The sequence below is a fragment of the Delphinus delphis genome, chromosome 2 (genome assembly GCF_949987515.2).
Source record: "Delphinus delphis chromosome 2, mDelDel1.2, whole genome shotgun sequence".
Taxonomy (NCBI): domain Eukaryota; kingdom Metazoa; phylum Chordata; class Mammalia; order Artiodactyla; family Delphinidae; genus Delphinus; species Delphinus delphis.
Genome location: NC_082684.1, coordinates 123,310,585 through 123,325,050, shown reverse-complemented (window position 1 = coordinate 123,325,050; position 14,466 = coordinate 123,310,585). Strand labels below are relative to the sequence as shown.

Here is a 14,466-nt window from a genome sequence, read left to right as displayed (position 1 = left end):
GCGTGCCGTCTCTGGGTTCCTTGGTCGAGCCAGGACTTCTGTCCCCTGCCACGGACGAGCACGCGGCTAGGAAAGGAAGCGTGAACCATTGGTGGTCCTATCGACTGCATTTGAGTTCTACAGGCCGCCGCCACCGGCTACTCGTTGCCTTGTGCCCTCACGGAAGGAGAAGTCTATGCTCAGGGTCAGAGCAGGATTCCTGGCCTAGGGCTGGCTCTTTGTCATGTTCTGCTTGGGAGACCAGATGCAGTTTAGGTTTCTCATGATGAGGGGAGAAATCCAATGGGCCATTGTCCCCGGGCGGTTGGCCAAGCTGATGGCTCCTCCTCGGGTTGTTTCCGGCTTGTGTGTGCTGTGTGAACAGGCTAGAAAATGCCTTAGTCAAGATAAGTCACAGCAAGCTTCTTTGGTGAGGGGTGGCTCTGGCATCTTTCCATGACACGTTGGGATCCCGGTGGAGAGGGAAGGGCAAGGCTACCTATAAAGACACATGAAATGGCTGGCTAAGCCCACATGTCTACTTGTGGGTGGACAGATTGACAGAGGCCATAGGCTTCCAGGAACACTTTTGATGTCCCCTCAGGAGCATTTGGAGGCACGTGTAGAGAGGGAACACGGGAGGACTTCTGTGGACTGTCCCGCCTTTCTCCCCTCCTTGGTCGATTTACTTCATGGCGGGTCCCTATGCTAGTGAATGGTTGCCTTTGTGGCACAGTATGGTGTCTTCTCATGGGGGCTGATTTGGAGGTCGTGGGGTGTTTTGTCCCTGTCTGTCCACGTTCCCCCTGTGTTGAAGGTGTGAGGGTTTTCCTGAGTCCAGCCCAACATCTTTTCTAAACCTGGCCCACATAGCGTTCCCTGAGGTTTGCAGCTCCTCCCGGAGGTCACTGGGCACAACCATGCGGAAAAAAAGGGAGTCGGCTGCCAAGGAAAGGCTATAGATTTAAAGGCGGGTGAGGGTGTGTGGTGCGGGGGTCATTTTCACTGCCACGCGCTGGTGCATCCAGACTGTGGTATCCGGTGTGCCTGGCCACAGGCCAGACGAGTCATAGCGGTTCAGGTGTCTAGGCTGTTGGCTGGGTTCTCTTAATTGCATGGCTGTGGGTCACACATTGCTTCTAGAAGACCCGGGCCTCACTGTTTCTCCGAGGTCACGTCACTGACGGGCCCGGAGTGTGAATGTGCCAGGTACCACTGCAGTTGACCCCATTGGTGCAATGGTGTTCTCCGCCACAATGGGCATTGGAATGGCTCCCATGCCATTTGGTTGCAAGGGTTTCCCCACCACGTTGGGCTTCAGAATGTTTCCCATGTCATTACCTCTGTGTGTGAACCAAGGGTAGGTCATCTGTCTTGGCAGCAGCTCAGGAAGTGTGCCTACTGGTGAGTCTCCCTTGATCAGTCCAGGTGTTCCTCACGTGCCCTTTGTCACGGTTCCCTTCGAGCTGCTTTTGATGAAGGCCGTCATATTCGGCCAAGGCCCCTTCCCTTGTGGAAGATCTCTTCCCCGTAAGAGCGTGGCACTTGTGTGGAAGAATATGTGCCAAGGGCGGGCGTGTTCCCCTAGATGGCACCGGCTCTTAGTCTGAGGGGCCACAGTTGCCCAGAGGGTGTCTCAGGGGTTTAGGAAGACATCCTTCTGCTGTGGTGGATGGGAGAGCACTCAGGAGTGGAATTGCAGTGCCCGAGACTAGGGGGATTTTGGACAGCGGTGCTCTATGTCCTGATGGCCGCACCCTCTGAAGGCGTCAGCTCTATGTTGCTTTCACGTTTCCCTGCGGACCCACAGGCAAGATCTGCAGAAAATTAAATGTCGAGGGGAGACAGAGCACGCATCACTGAGGGACATCGCCCTTTCGCTCGGTGCACCCGTGCACCCTCCTAAAGAATGCATGTGTTCTCTCACCCCGAGCCAGGTGGAATGCCAGGAAAGGAATTCCAGCAGCAGATCAACCTGGGACCATCTGTATAATCCCTGACACCCGGTGAAGTGAGGAGGAGGAGTCTCACAGGGGTGTTGGCCCGCATTCCATGAGGATCCTTGTTTAACCCTTGTTGCGGTAAGTAGCACCTCTTTCCTAAAACCTAGAGGTTTGACCAAGGGAACGTGTGCAACGGGGCTACACCCTCACCTTCTGGCCTTTTCCATGGGAACCCGAGCTTCGATGCCCTGAGAACTGGCTGCATTTCCTTCCCCAATGGCTTTGCTTTGTTCACTGCCGTATGCTGACGTGATTCAGCTCGCTGTCCGTACCGTGGTGGAATCTGCAAGTTTGCATGTCCAGCGTTTGAGCATGTGCTTGGCTCGACGATGACTTCCACAAATGCATTCCTTGGAAATCTGAACAAAATGAGTGAGAAATCCCTGCCGTCTCCTCCTTGGAACTGAGGTCCAACACGTGGCTCCCAAAAGGAAAGTAGGGAGAGGTTCGCGTTGCATTTGCTCCCGTGGGTGTCCACAGCCACGCTGTTTAAGTTGAGGCTTGTGGCCGTCTGATGGGGAGAAGAGGCATTGGGAAAGGAGCCTGGGATGCCAATCCAGGAGGGAAGGCTAGGGAGAGCGTGCCGTCTGTGGGTTCCTTGGTCTAGCCGGGACTGCTGTCCCCTGCCACGGTTCAGCATTCGGGTAGGAGAGGAAGCGTGAGCCCTTGGTGGTCCGGTCGCCTGCCCTTGAGTTCTACAGGCCTCCGCCACCGGCTACTCGTTGCCTTGTGCCCGCAAAGAAACGGAAGTCTGTAGGCTCAGGGTCAGAGCAGGATTCCTGGCCTAGGGCAGGCTTCTTTGCCATGTTCTGCTTGGGAGACCAGATGCAGCTTAGGTTTCTCCTGATAAGGGGAGAAATCCAATGGGCCATTGCCACCGGGAGGTTGGCCAAGCTAAGGGCTCCTCCTCGGGTTGTGTCTGGCTTGTGTGTGCTGTGTGAAAGGGCTAGAAAATGCCTTAGTGAAGATAAGTCACAGCAAGCTTCTTTGGTGAGGGGTGGCTCTGGCATCTTTCCCTGACACGTTGGGATCCCGGTGGAGAGAGGAGGGCAAGGCGAATGAAGAAGACACGAGAGATGGCTGGCTAATCCCACAGGTTTACTGGTGGGTGGATAGATCGATGGTGGTCATAGGCTTCCGGGAACACTTTTGGTATTCCCTCAGGGACATTTGGAGGCAAGTGTAGAGAGGGAACACGGGAGCACATCTGTGGCGTGTCTCGCTTGTTTCCCCTCCTTGGTCAATTTACTTCATGGCGGGTCCCTGTGCCAGGGAATGGTTGCCTTCGTGGCACAGTATGGTGTCTTCTCATGGGGGCTGATTTGGAGGCCGTGGGGTGTTTTGTCCCTGTCTGTCCACGTTCTCCCTGTGTTGAAGATGTGAAGGTGTTCCTCAGTACAGCCCTGCATCGGTACTACACCCAGCCCACCTAGCAGTCCCTGAGGATTGCAGACCTTCCCGGAGGTCATTGGGCAAAACCACGCGGAAAGGGAGTCGGCTGCCAAGGAAAGGCTACAGGTTTCCGGGCCCGAGAGGATGTGTGGTGCGGGGATCTTTTCTCCTGCCACCCGCTGGTGCTTTGAGACTGTGGTGTACGGCGTGCCTGGCCACAGTCCAGAGAAGTCATACCGGTTCAGGTGTCTAGGCTGTTGGCCGGGTTCTCTTGTTGCGCGGCTGTAGGTAACACGTTGCTTCTAGAGGACCTGGGCCTCACGGTTTCACCGAGGTCACGTCGCTGACGGACCCAGAGTGTGAAAGTGCCAGGCAGCACTGCAAGAGACCCAATTGCTGCAACAGTTTGCCCCGCCACGTTGGGCATCGTAATGGTTCCCATGCCATTACCTTTGTGTGTACGACAAGGGTAGGTCGTCTGTCCTAACAGCAGGCCAGGAAGTATGCCTGCTGGTGAGTCTGCCTTGATTAGTCCAGGTGTTCCTCACGTGCCCTTTGTCGTGGGTCCCTATGAGCCGCTTTTGGTGGAGGCCGTCATATTCGGCCGTGTGCCCTTCCCTTGTGGAAGATCTCTTGATCTTCCGGGCGCGTCCACTGTGTGGAGCCATGTGTGCTTAGAGTTGGTGTGTTCCCCAAAGGTCACTGGCTCTTAGTCTGAGGAGGCACAGTTGCCCTGAGCGTGTCTCAGGGTTTCCGGAAGACATCCTTTAGCTGTGATGGAGGGGAGAGTGCTCAGGAGAGGAATTGCAGGGCCCGAGGCCAGGGTGTTGTTGGACAGCGGGGCTCTTTGTCCTGATGGCGGCACGCTGTGAAGGCGTCTACGCCACATTGCTTTCACATTTACGTGCGGACACCCAGGCACGATGGGCAGCAAATGAAATGTGGAGGGGATATAGAGCACGCATCACTAGATGGTATCGCCCTTTCCCTCGGTGCGCCCGTGCACCATCCTCAGGCACGCGTGTGTTCTCTCAGCCCGAGCCAGGTGGACTGCCAGGGCCGGAATCCCAGCAGCAGAGCAGCCTGGGGCCATCCGTATAATCCATAATACCTGGTGAAGGGAGGAGGAGGAGTCTCGCAGGGGTGTTGGCGCACATTCCATGAGGATCCTGGTTTAAACCTTGTTGCGGTAAGTGGCACTTCTTTGCTAAAACCTAGAGGTTTGGCCACGGGAACTGAAAACCGGTGCTACAGCCTCATCTTCTGTCTTTTTCCTGGGGAACGTGAGCTTCGATGACCTGAGAACTGGCTGCATTTCCTGCCCCATGGCTCAGATCTGGCCGCTTCTGTATGCTGACATGATTCAGCTCACTGGCCGTCCCTTGGTGGAATCTGCAACTTTGCATGTCCGGCGTTTGAGCATGTGCTTGGATCGATGATGACCCCCACAAATGCATTCCTTGGAAATCTGAACAAAATGAGTGAGAAAACCCTACCGTCTCCTCATCGGAACTGAGGTCCAGCACGTGGCTCCCAAAAGGAAAGTAGGGAGAGGTTGAGGTTGCGTTTGCTGCCGTGTGTGTGTACAGCCACGTTGTTCGAGTGGAGGGTTGTGGCCGTCTCATGGGGAGAAGAGCCATTGGGAAAGGAGCCTGGGATGCCAATCCAGGTGGGAAGGCTAGGGACAGCGTGCCGTCTCTGGGTTCCTTGGTCGAGCCAGGACTTCTGTCCCCTGCCACGGACGAGCACGCGGCTAGGAAAGGAAGCGTGAACCGTTGGTGGTCCTATCGACTGCATTTGAGTTCTACAGGCCGCCGCCACCGGCTACTCGTTGCCTTGTGCCCTCACGGAAAGAGAAGTCTATGCTCAGGGTCAGAGCAGGATTCCTGGCCTAGGGCTGGCTCTTTGTCATGTTCTGCTTGGGAGACCAGATGCAGTTTAGGTTTCTCATGATGAGGGGAGAAATCCAATGGGCCATTGTCCCCGGGCGGTTGGCCAAGCTGATGGCTCCTCCTCGGGTTGTTTCCGGCTTGTGTGTGCTGTGTGAACAGGCTAGAAAATGCCTTAGTCAAGATAAGTCACAGCAAGCTTCTTTGGTGAGGGGTGGCTCTGGCATCTTTCCATGACACGTTGGGATCCCGGTGGAGAGGGAAGGGCAAGGCTACCTATAAAGACACATGAAATGGCTGGCTAAGCCCACATGTCTACTTGTGGGTGGACAGATTGACAGAGGCCATAGGCTTCCAGGAACACTTTTGATGTCCCCTCAGGAGCATTTGGAGGCACGTGTAGAGAGGGAACACGGGAGGACTTCTGTGGACTGTCCCGCCTTTCTCCCCTCCTTGGTCGATTTACTTCATGGCGGGTCCCTATGCTAGTGAATGGTTGCCTTTGTGGCACAGTATGGTGTCTTCTCATGGGGGCTGATTTGGAGGTCGTGGGGTGTTTTGTCCCTGTCTGTCCACGTTCCCCCTGTGTTGAAGGTGTGAGGGTGTTCCTGAGTCCAGCCCAACATCTTTACTAAACCTGGCCCACGTAGCGTTCCCTGAGGTTTGCAGCTCCTCCCGGAGGTCACTGGGCACAACCATGCGGAAAAAAGGGAGTCGGCTGCCAAGGAAAGGCTATAGATTTAAAGGCAGGTGAGGGTGTGTGGTGCGGGGGTCATTTTCACTGCCACGCGCTGGTGCATCCAGACTGTGGTATCCGGTGTGCCTGGCCACAGGCCAGACGAGTCATAGCGGTTCAGGTGTCTAGGCTGTTGGCTGGGTTCTCTTAATTGCATGGCTGTGGGTCACACATTGCTTCTAGAAGACCCGGGCCTCACTGTTTCTCCGAGGTCACGTCACTGACGGGCCCGGAGTGTGAATGTGCCAGGTACCACTGCAGTTGACCCCATTGGTGCAATGGTGTTCTCCGCCACAATGGGCATTGGAATGGCTCCCATGCCATTTGGTTGCAAGGGTTTCCCCACCACGTTGGGCTTCAGAATGTTTCCCATGTCATTACCTCTGTGTGTGAACCAAGGGTAGGTCATCTGTCTTGGCAGCAGCTCAGGAAGTGTGCCTACTGGTGAGTCTCCCTTGATCAGTCCAGGTGTTCCTCACGTGCCCTTTGTCACGGTTCCCTTCGAGCTGCTTTTGATGAAGGCCATCATATTCGGCCAAGGCCCCTTCCCTTGTGGAAGATCTATTCCCCGTAAGAGCGTGGCACTTGTGTGGAAGAATATGTGCCAAGGGCGGGCGTGTTCCCCTAGATGGCACCGGCTCTTAATCTGAGGGGCCACAGTTGCCCAGAGGGTGTCTCAGGGGTTTAGGAAGACATCCTTCTGCTGTGGTGGATGGGAGAGCACTCAGGAGTGGAATTGCAGTGCCCGAGACCAGGGGGATTTTGGACAGCGGTGCTCTATGTCCTGATGGCCGCACCCTCTGAAGGCGTCAGCTCTATGTTGCTTTCACGTTTCCCTGCGGACCCACAGGCAAGATCTGCAGCAAATTACATGTCGAGGGGAGACAGAGCACGCATCACTGAGGGACATCGCCCTTTCGCTCGGTGCACCCGTGCACCCTCCTAAAGAACGCATGTGTTCTCTCACCCCGAGCCAGGTGGAATGCCAGGAAAGGAATTCCAGCAGCAGATCAACCTGGGACCATCTGTATAATCCCTGACACCCGGTGAAGTGAGGAGGAGGAGTCTCACAGGGGTGTTGGCCCGCATTCCATGAGGATCCTGGTTTAACCCTTGTTGCGGTAAGTAGCACCTCTTTCCTAAAACCTAGAGGTTTGACCAAGGGAACGTGTGCAACGGGGCTACACCCTCACCTTCTGGCCTTTTCCATGGGAACCCGAGCTTCGATGCCCTGAGAACTGGCTGCATTTCCTTCCCCAATGGCTTTGCTTTGTTCACTGCCGTATGCTGACGTGATTCAGCTCGCTGTCCGTACCGTGGTGGAATCTGCAAGTTTGCATGTCCAGCGTTTGAGCATGTGCTTGGCTCGACGATGACTTCCACAAATGCATTCCTTGGAAATCTGAACAAAATGAGTGAGAAATCCCTGCCGTCTCCTCCTTGGAACTGAGGTCCAACACGTGGCTCCCAAAAGGAAAGTAGGGAGAGGTTCGCGTTGCATTTGCTCCCGTGGGTGTCCACAGCCACGCTGTTTAAGTTGAGGCTTGTGGCCGTCTGATGGGGAGAAGAGGCATTGGGAAAGGAGCCTGGGATGCCAATCCAGGAGGGAAGGCTAGGGAGAGCGTGCCGTCTGTGGGTTCCTTGGTCTAGCCGGGACTGCTGTCCCCTGCCACGGTTCAGCATTCGGGTAGGAGAGGAAGCGTGAGCCCTTGGTGGTCCGGTCGCCTGCCCTTGAGTTCTACAGGCCTCCGCCACCGGCTACTCGTTGCCTTGTGCCCGCAAAGAAACGGAAGTCTGTAGGCTCAGGGTCAGAGCAGGATTCCTGGCCTAGGGCAGGCTTCTTTGCCATGTTCTGCTTGGGAGACCAGATGCAGCTTAGGTTTCTCCTGATAAGGGGAGAAATCCAATGGGCCATTGCCACCGGGAGGTTGGCCAAGCTAAGGGCTCCTCCTCGGGTTGTGTCTGGCTTGTGTGTGCTGTGTGAAAGGGCTAGAAAATGCCTTAGTGAAGATAAGTCACAGCAAGCTTCTTTGGTGAGGGGTGGCTCTGGCATCTTTCCCTGACACGTTGGGATCCCGGTGGAGAGAGGAGGGCAAGGCGAATGAAGAAGACACGAGAGATGGCTGGCTAATCCCACAGGTTTACTGGTGGGTGGATAGATCGATGGTGGTCATAGGCTTCCGGGAACACTTTTGGTATTCCCTCAGGGACATTTGGAGGCAAGTGTAGAGAGGGAACACGGGAGCACATCTGTGGCGTGTCTCGCTTGTTTCCCCTCCTTGGTCAGTTTACTTCATGGCGGGTCCCTGTGCCAGGGAATGGTTGCCTTCGTGGCACAGTATGGTGTCTTCTCATGGGGGCTGATTTGGAGGCCGTGGGGTGTTTTGTCCCTGTCTGTCCACGTTCTCCCTGTGTTGAAGATGTGAAGGTGTTCCTCAGTACAGCCCTGCATCGGTACTACACCCAGCCCACCTAGCAGTCCCTGAGGATTGCAGACCTTCCCGGAGGTCATTGGGCAAAACCACGCGGAAAGGGAGTCGGCTGCCAAGGAAAGGCTACAGGTTTCCGGGCCCGAGAGGATGTGTGGTGCGGGGATCTTTTCTCCTGCCACCCGCTGGTGCTTTGAGACTGTGGTGTACGGCGTGCCTGGCCACAGTCCAGAGAAGTCATACCGGTTCAGGTGTCTAGGCTGTTGGCCGGGTTCTCTTGTTGCGCGGCTGTAGGTAACACGTTGCTTCTAGAGGACCTGGGCCTCACGGTTTCACCGAGGTCACGTCGCTGACGGACCCAGAGTGTGAAAGTGCCAGGCAGCACTGCAAGAGACCCAATTGCTGCAACAGTTTGCCCCGCCACGTTGGGCATCGTAATGGTTCCCATGCCATTACCTTTGTGTGTACGACAAGGGTAGGTCGTCTGTCCTAACAGCAGGCCAGGAAGTATGCCTGCTGGTGAGTCTGCCTTGATTAGTCCAGGTGTTCCTCACGTGCCCTTTGTCGTGGGTCCCTATGAGCCGCTTTTGGTGGAGGCCGTCATATTCGGCCGTGTGCCCTTCCCTTGTGGAAGATCTCTTGATCTTCCGGGCGCGTCCACTGTGTGGAGCCATGTGTGCTTAGAGTTGGTGTGTTCCCCAAAGGTCACTGGCTCTTAGTCTGAGGAGGCACAGTTGCCCTGAGCGTGTCTCAGGGTTTCCGGAAGACATCCTTTAGCTGTGATGGAGGGGAGAGTGCTCAGGAGAGGAATTGCAGGGCCCGAGGCCAGGGTGTTGTTGGACAGCGGGGCTCTTTGTCCTGATGGCGGCACGCTGTGAAGGCGTCTACGCCACATTGCTTTCACATTTACGTGCGGACACCCAGGCACGATGGGCAGCAAATGAAATGTGGAGGGGATATAGAGCACGCATCACTAGATGGTATCGCCCTTTCCCTCGGTGCGCCCGTGCACCATCCTCAGGCACGCGTGTGTTCTCTCAGCCCGAGCCAGGTGGACTGCCAGGGCCGGAATCCCAGCAGCAGAGCAGCCTGGGGCCATCCGTATAATCCATAATACCTGGTGAAGGGAGGAGGAGGAGTCTCGCAGGGGTGTTGGCGCACATTCCATGAGGATCCTGGTTTAAACCTTGTTGCGGTAAGTGGCACTTCTTTGCTAAAACCTAGAGGTTTGGCCACGGGAACTGAAAACCGGTGCTACAGCCTCATCTTCTGTCTTTTTCCTGGGGAACGTGAGCTTCGATGACCTGAGAACTGGCTGCATTTCCTGCCCCATGGCTCAGATCTGGCCGCTTCTGTATGCTGACATGATTCAGCTCACTGGCCGTCCCTTGGTGGAATCTGCAACTTTGCATGTCCGGCGTTTGAGCATGTGCTTGGATCGATGATGACCCCCACAAATGCATTCCTTGGAAATCTGAACAAAATGAGTGAGAAAACCCTACCGTCTCCTCATCGGAACTGAGGTCCAGCACGTGGCTCCCAAAAGGAAAGTAGGGAGAGGTTGAGGTTGCGTTTGCTGCCGTGTGTGTGTACAGCCACGTTGTTCGAGTGGAGGGTTGTGGCCGTCTCATGGGGAGAAGAGCCATTGGGAAAGGAGCCTGGGATGCCAATCCAGGTGGGAAGGCTAGGGACAGCGTGCCGTCTCTGGGTTCCTTGGTCGAGCCAGGACTTCTGTCCCCTGCCACGGACGAGCACGCGGCTAGGAAAGGAAGCGTGAACCGTTGGTGGTCCTATCGACTGCATTTGAGTTCTACAGGCCGCCGCCACCGGCTACTCGTTGCCTTGTGCCCTCACGGAAAGAGAAGTCTATGCTCAGGGTCAGAGCAGGATTCCTGGCCTAGGGCTGGCTCTTTGTCATGTTCTGCTTGGGAGACCAGATGCAGTTTAGGTTTCTCATGATGAGGGGAGAAATCCAATGGGCCATTGTCCCCGGGCGGTTGGCCAAGCTGATGGCTCCTCCTCGGGTTGTTTCCGGCTTGTGTGTGCTGTGTGAACAGGCTAGAAAATGCCTTAGTCAAGATAAGTCACAGCAAGCTTCTTTGGTGAGGGGTGGCTCTGGCATCTTTCCATGACACGTTGGGATCCCGGTGGAGAGGGAAGGGCAAGGCTACCTATAAAGACACATGAAATGGCTGGCTAAGCCCACATGTCTACTTGTGGGTGGACAGATTGACAGAGGCCATAGGCTTCCAGGAACACTTTTGATGTCCCCTCAGGAGCATTTGGAGGCACGTGTAGAGAGGGAACACGGGAGGACTTCTGTGGACTGTCCCGCCTTTCTCCCCTCCTTGGTCGATTTACTTCATGGCGGGTCCCTATGCTAGTGAATGGTTGCCTTTGTGGCACAGTATGGTGTCTTCTCATGGGGGCTGATTTGGAGGTCGTGGGGTGTTTTGTCCCTGTCTGTCCACGTTCCCCCTGTGTTGAAGGTGTGAGGGTGTTCCTGAGTCCAGCCCAACATCTTTACTAAACCTGGCCCACGTAGCGTTCCCTGAGGTTTGCAGCTCCTCCCGGAGGTCACTGGGCACAACCATGCGGAAAAAAGGGAGTCGGCTGCCAAGGAAAGGCTATAGATTTAAAGGCAGGTGAGGGTGTGTGGTGCGGGGGTCATTTTCACTGCCACGCGCTGGTGCATCCAGACTGTGGTATCCGGTGTGCCTGGCCACAGGCCAGACGAGTCATAGCGGTTCAGGTGTCTAGGCTGTTGGCTGGGTTCTCTTAATTGCATGGCTGTGGGTCACACATTGCTTCTAGAAGACCCGGGCCTCACTGTTTCTCCGAGGTCACGTCACTGACGGGCCCGGAGTGTGAATGTGCCAGGTACCACTGCAGTTGACCCCATTGGTGCAATGGTGTTCTCCGCCACAATGGGCATTGGAATGGCTCCCATGCCATTTGGTTGCAAGGGTTTCCCCACCACGTTGGGCTTCAGAATGTTTCCCATGTCATTACCTCTGTGTGTGAACCAAGGGTAGGTCATCTGTCTTGGCAGCAGCTCAGGAAGTGTGCCTACTGGTGAGTCTCCCTTGATCAGTCCAGGTGTTCCTCACGTGCCCTTTGTCACGGTTCCCTTCGAGCTGCTTTTGATGAAGGCCGTCATATTCGGCCAAGGCCCCTTCCCTTGTGGAAGATCTCTTCCCCGTAAGAGCGTGGCACTTGTGTGGAAGAATATGTGCCAAGGGCGGGCGTGTTCCCCTAGATGGCACCGGCTCTTAGTCTGAGGGGCCACAGTTGCCCAGAGGGTGTCTCAGGGGTTTAGGAAGACATCCTTCTGCTGTGGTGGATGGGAGAGCACTCAGGAGTGGAATTGCAGTGCCCGAGACTAGGGGGATTTTGGACAGCGGTGCTCTATGTCCTGATGGCCGCACCCTCTGAAGGCGTCAGCTCTATGTTGCTTTCACGTTTCCCTGCGGACCCACAGGCAAGATCTGCAGCAAATTACATGTCGAGGGGAGACAGAGCACGCATCACTGAGGGACATCGCCCTTTCGCTCGGTGCACCCGTGCACCCTCCTAAAGAACGCATGTGTTCTCTCACCCCGAGCCAGGTGGAATGCCAGGAAAGGAATTCCAGCAGCAGATCAACCTGGGACCATCTGTATAATCCCTGACACCAGGTGAAGTGAGGAGGAGGAGTCTCACAGGGGTGTTGGCCCGCATTCCATGAGGATCCTGGTTTAACCCTTGTTGCGGTAAGTAGCACCTCTTTCCTAAAACCTAGAGGTTTGACCAAGGGAACGTGTGCAACGGGGCTACACCCTCACCTTCTGGCCTTTTCCATGGGAACCCGAGCTTCGATGCCCTGAGAACTGGCTGCATTTCCTTCCCCAATGGCTTTGCTTTGTTCACTGCCGTATGCTGACGTGATTCAGCTCGCTGTCCGTACCGTGGTGGAATCTGCAAGTTTGCATGTCCAGCGTTTGAGCATGTGCTTGGCTCGACGATGACTTCCACAAATGCATTCCTTGGAAATCTGAACAAAATGAGTGAGAAATCCCTGCCGTCTCCTCCTTGGAACTGAGGTCCAACACGTGGCTCCCAAAAGGAAAGTAGGGAGAGGTTCGCGTTGCATTTGCTCCCGTGGGTGTCCACAGCCACGCTGTTTAAGTTGAGGCTTGTGGCCGTCTGATGGGGAGTAGAGGCATTGGGAAAGGAGCCTGGGATGCCAATCCAGGAGGGAAGGCTAGGGAGAGCGTGCCGTCTGTGGGTTCCTTGGTCTAGCCGGGACTGCTGTCCCCTGCCACGGTTCAGCATTCGGGTAGGAGAGGAAGCGTGAGCCCTTGGTGGTCCGGTCGCCTGCCCTTGAGTTCTACAGGCCTCCGCCACCGGCTACTCGTTGCCTTGTGCCCGCAAAGAAACGGAAGTCTGTAGGCTCAGGGTCAGAGCAGGATTCCTGGCCTAGGGCAGGCTTCTTTGCCATGTTCTGCTTGGGAGACCAGATGCAGTTTAGGTTTCTCCTGATAAGGGGAGAAATCCAATGGGCCATTGCCACCGGGAGGTTGGCCAAGCTAAGGGCTCCTCCTCGGGTTGTGTCTGGCTTGTGTGTGCTGTGTGAAAGGGCTAGAAAATGCCTTAGTGAAGATAAGTCACAGCAAGCTTCTTTGGTGAGGGGTGGCTCTGGCATCTTTCCCTGACACGTTGGGATCCCGGTGGAGAGAGGAGGGCAAGGCGAATGAAGAAGACACGAGAGATGGCTGGCTAATCCCACAGGTTTACTGGTGGGTGGATAGATCGATGGTGGTCATAGGCTTCCGGGAACACTTTTGGTATTCCCTCAGGGACATTTGGAGGCAAGTGTAGAGAGGGAACACGGGAGCACATCTGTGGCGTGTCTCGCTTGTTTCCCCTCCTTGGTCAGTTTACTTCATGGCGGGTCCCTGTGCCAGGGAATGGTTGCCTTCGTGGCACAGTATGGTGTCTTCTCATGGGGGCTGATTTGGAGGCCGTGGGGTGTTTTGTCCCTGTCTGTCCACGTTCTCCCTGTGTTGAAGATGTGAAGGTGTTCCTCAGTACAGCCCTGCATCGGTACTACACCCAGCCCACCTAGCAGTCCCTGAGGATTGCAGACCTTCCCGGAGGTCATTGGGCAAAACCACGCGGAAAGGGAGTCGGCTGCCAAGGAAAGGCTACAGGTTTCCGGGCCCGAGAGGATGTGTGGTGCGGGGATCTTTTCTCCTGCCACCCGCTGGTGCTTTGAGACTGTGGTGTACGGCGTGCCTGGCCACAGTCCAGAGAAGTCATACCGGTTCAGGTGTCTAGGCTGTTGGCCGGGTTCTCTTGTTGCGCGGCTGTAGGTAACACGTTGCTTCTAGAGGACCTGGGCCTCACGGTTTCACCGAGGTCACGTCACTGACGGACCCAGAGTGTGAAAGTGCCAGGCAGCACTGCAAGAGACCCAATTGCTGCAACAGTTTGCCCCGCCACGTTGGGCATCGTAATGGTTCCCATGCCATTACCTTTGTGTGTACGACAAGGGTAGGTCGTCTGTCCTAACAGCAGGCCAGGAAGTATGCCTGCTGGTGAGTCTGCCTTGATTAGTCCAGGTGTTCCTCACGTGCCCTTTGTCGTGGGTCCCTATGAGCCGCTTTTGGTGGAGGCCGTCATATTCGGCCGTGTGCCCTTCCCTTGTGGAAGATCTCTTGATCTTCCGGGCGCGTCCACTGTGTGGAGCCATGTGTGCTTAGAGTTGGTGTGTTCCCCAAAGGTCACTGGCTCTTAGTCTGAGGAGGCACAGTTGCCCTGAGCGTGTCTCAGGGTTTCCGGAAGACATCCTTTAGCTGTGATGGAGGGGAGAGTGCTCAGGAGAGGAATTGCAGGGCCCGAGGCCAGGGTGTTGTTGGACAGCGGGGCTCTTTGTCCTGATGGCGGCACGCTGTGAAGGCGTCTACGCCACATTGCTTTCACATTTACGTGCGGACACCCAGGCACGATGGGCAGCAAATGAAATGTGGAGGGGATATAGAGCACGCATCACTAGA

General features: G+C 55.7%; 1 long non-coding RNA gene and 5 other non-coding genes across 13 annotated transcripts in view; all 6 read left to right on the top strand.

Annotated features, from left to right (window-relative positions):
* The window catches only part of LOC132420777 (uncharacterized), a 76,353-nt gene that overhangs the window by 13,259 nt on the left and 48,628 nt on the right, over positions 1-14,466 (top strand). For 6 of the 8 annotated variants that reach the window (XR_009518428.1, XR_009518432.1, XR_009518434.1 and 3 more), the window contains exons 7-10: positions 1,917-2,060; positions 4,410-4,563; positions 6,977-7,120; positions 9,470-12,180. This is a non-coding gene — a long non-coding RNA (uncharacterized lncRNA). Of the gene's footprint in view, positions 1-1,912; positions 2,061-4,409; positions 4,564-6,976; positions 7,121-9,469; positions 12,181-14,466 lie in introns of all 8 variants that reach the window. The other 2 variants (XR_009518433.1, XR_009518431.1) reach the window with 2 other exon arrangements.
* LOC132421320 (small nucleolar RNA SNORD116) lies at positions 2,303-2,394 on the top strand. The gene has a single exon (XR_009518594.1). It is a non-coding gene; the product is annotated as a small nucleolar RNA SNORD116 (small nucleolar RNA).
* On the top strand, positions 4,804-4,895 carry LOC132421302 (small nucleolar RNA SNORD116). Its single transcript, XR_009518576.1, has one exon. It is a non-coding gene; the product is annotated as a small nucleolar RNA SNORD116 (small nucleolar RNA).
* Positions 7,363-7,454, top strand: LOC132421319 (small nucleolar RNA SNORD116). Its single transcript, XR_009518593.1, has one exon. It is a non-coding gene; the product is annotated as a small nucleolar RNA SNORD116 (small nucleolar RNA).
* On the top strand, positions 9,864-9,955 carry LOC132421301 (small nucleolar RNA SNORD116). Its single transcript, XR_009518575.1, has one exon. It is a non-coding gene; the product is annotated as a small nucleolar RNA SNORD116 (small nucleolar RNA).
* LOC132421318 (small nucleolar RNA SNORD116) lies at positions 12,423-12,514 on the top strand. The gene has a single exon (XR_009518592.1). It is a non-coding gene; the product is annotated as a small nucleolar RNA SNORD116 (small nucleolar RNA).